A 2,821-nucleotide genomic window follows, 5' to 3' on the forward strand; every position below is an offset into this window, starting at 1 on the left:
CCAGATGAAGCTGGCTCTCACAGACAATGAAAGCCAACCACCTGGGCATGAAACAGCTCTGAGGAATGAAAAAACTTAATCTTGTTTTCCAGATCCCTAAGTCTCCTACATACCAGGCAGCCAGAACTGCAGGACAACGCATCATCAGGGAAACCTGAAAAAGAGATGACAGCATTTGGCCTGGCCTTAAGAGATTTCCTGCTTGATATCCCTGAGTCTCTGAGACCTTAATGGGCCAGTGGGCCACACACAGTGGCAATGTCAGGCAGAAGCTAGGACCAGATAGCCAAGACCTCCCTGTGTGGTTTCCAAATGTAGAGCGTGACCTTGATATCACAAGGCCACTCATCAGGCTCAGTGGCAAAGACTGCTCTAATAGACCTCTTTAAAGACTGTAAAAACCCTGTAGTAGGTCTTCATATGCCTTCGTTTCTGTCCTGGCTTATGCAGAGATGTGATGGACACAAGTCAGGTCCAGAGGTAGACCCAGAACATCCTTGGGATATTGCTGATGGCCTGGACAGCACAAGTTACTGTTACTTCGGACCCTGTAAAGGAACTACTTGCTGGGCTACAACAAGATATTGGGCTGGCCAAAAAGTTCATCAGGGTTTTTCTGTAAGATGTTATGGAAAAACCTGAGCGAAACTTTTGGCCAACCCAATGCATAAGATACATAGTTAACTCCATTGGAAATGTGGCTGATGTTTTCCTTTGCCCACTGTTTCTCTTTGGAACTCAAGTTTTTCTTGAATATATCTTTTTAATATGTCCTTTTACTGCCTCAAGTTGCAGAGGCTTTTTGTTAGCCCCATATATCATTCGTTTTTGGAGGTTGTGCCTTCAGAGCCTCCTCAATCATGTTAGCAGCAGGTACCTGTTCACGTGCTTCTGTATGCAAACCATTCTTCCAGGTGAAGTCCACCTGGGTAACACCTGCCTCCCAGATATTAGACTAGACAATTGCATCTAGATTATGTCGTCTACATAACTTCCCACTTTTTATCGGCTCCTTGGCCCTCCCTAGGGGGCCTCTCCTTGGACACCAGAGTGCTTGTTCTGTTTTAGGAAAGATTAACCACACCTGCCGGCCAAAATATCACAATCTCTGGGCTCATTTCTTCTTTAGTAAGACGGAGATACCTGTTGCTCATTTCATTAAGACTCACATTGGGTGAAAATGCCCTGGGCATCACATACAGTATAATAATATCTGACTGCACGCTCAGGATATGTCAGGTCTTTTGCTGTGTAGTGTCCTTATGTTACCCCTTTCAGCTCTCACAGCCCTGTCAGGCGCACGCTGTGCTCTGCATTTTTCAGATGAAAACACAGGCTCAGAGGTTAGGTTTTCTTTCCCAAGGCCACCAGGAGGGAAAGGGGCAAACCTGGGGTGCGGCAGGGTCGCCCAGTCCTAGAATGGTCTGAGAGCGGCACGTGTGCAGCCTGAGGCCTCAGTTGAGACCCCCTCCCCGCTGCCGCCACTGTGCCCCAGCCAGGCCCGGAGGGGGTGGTCTCCGCGCCCAAGGTGTCACCAGCTGTGTGGCTGCGAGGGCGCGGGGTCGCGGGCGGCCACTTTCTCAACCGAGACTTCCGGGATCCTGGAGGGACCGGAAGTGGGGCCTCTCTCGCTTCCGGCCCGGCCATTGTTTTCGCTTACGCCGGCCGCGGCGGCATCAGGTGTGCGGGGGGCGCGAGCGCGGTGACCCGGTGGGCGGGCTCGGGACGGGGAGAGAAGTGTCGCTGGGGCCCGGGGCCGCTAGGCTGGAGCTGCGGCCGCCCACAGCCCAAGTCGGCTACGCCGGCCCGACCCACTCTTCGCCCCAGCGGCTGGCGGCGCGGTCCCCGTGACGCTCAGAAGCCGCCAGATGTAGAGCCGCCTCTTTGTCCCAGTGCCCTGACCAGCCGTGCCTGGCACCGAGCCCAGCACCTGCGGGTACAGCGATGAGCAGGGCAGACGTGGCCAGGTGAGCGGCGCCGCAGAAGCCTGGTCGAACGCGAAATGTAGATAGACGTTTTACCAGCCTTGCGCTGGAAGACGGTACGAAGCGTCAGAAGTGGGTCAGACCCAGTCAGAATTTCAGACGTGAAGTATAGCTTGGAGAGCCAAAAATCCAGATGAGATGAGGGGCTGAGCATTCGGAGTAGTAAGGGAAGTAGGAATGGCCAGAACTTTTTATGTATTTCAGAGCAGACTCACAGATTTTTAAGTCTGTCGTTGTCTTTTTAAAGAAATTGAGCCCTGGAGAGAGTAGCTTACCCAAGGTGCCAAGATGCATGGTGAATTGGAAGCATAGCACAGATGCCCTAGTTACCACTAAGGTGCTGATTTTCAGGGTTTTACAGTATGTAAACTGGATAAAAGTCGCCCCCACCCCCAACTTAAGTATCATTCGTTCTCTTCCCAGATACGTGCCTCTGTATGCCAAGTACACACACACGTACAAAGATGACTGGGAACCAGCTCTGCCCTTTGAGTCCTCCCATAAAGTGGAGGAGGCAGTCGTGTAAGTCCCAAACACAGTATGAGAAGTGCTCTAGCAGAGGTTTGAATGAAAAAGGTACTGTGGGTTCACTGAGGCAGTAACCACATTTAAGCCTGGAGAGATCAGCAAGGCTTTCTAGGGGAAGTGGGTTGAGTAGAAAAGGGTCTGGCATTTCTTACTTCATTGGGTTCCTTTTCCTTTGTGGCCATCCAGCAGTTTGGAGGGTGTGAGTGATGAGTTGTGCATAAATTAGTTAAAATACAATGTTACACTGAGAAGTACTGAGAGGGAGGTGACCAGCTCCCCTTCCTGCATGGGGCAATCAGGAATGCCTT

General features: G+C 51.6%; 1 protein-coding gene across 1 annotated transcript in view; it reads left to right on the forward strand.

The window, feature by feature from the left end:
* Positions 1–1,792: 1,792 nt before the first annotated feature.
* Positions 1,793–2,821, forward strand: part of LOC103087035 (zinc finger protein with KRAB and SCAN domains 7) — a 32,214-nt gene continuing 31,185 nt past the window's right edge. Inside the window, exon 1 of the mRNA XM_007445719.1 lies at positions 1,793–2,004. The gene's annotated coding sequence lies outside the window, so the exon portion shown is untranslated. The remainder of the gene's footprint in view (positions 2,005–2,821) is intronic.

This window comes from Lipotes vexillifer, unplaced genomic scaffold (assembly GCF_000442215.2).
Source record: "Lipotes vexillifer unplaced genomic scaffold, Lipotes_vexillifer_v1.1 scaffold1136, whole genome shotgun sequence".
Taxonomy (NCBI): Eukaryota; Metazoa; Chordata; class Mammalia; order Artiodactyla; family Lipotidae; genus Lipotes; species Lipotes vexillifer.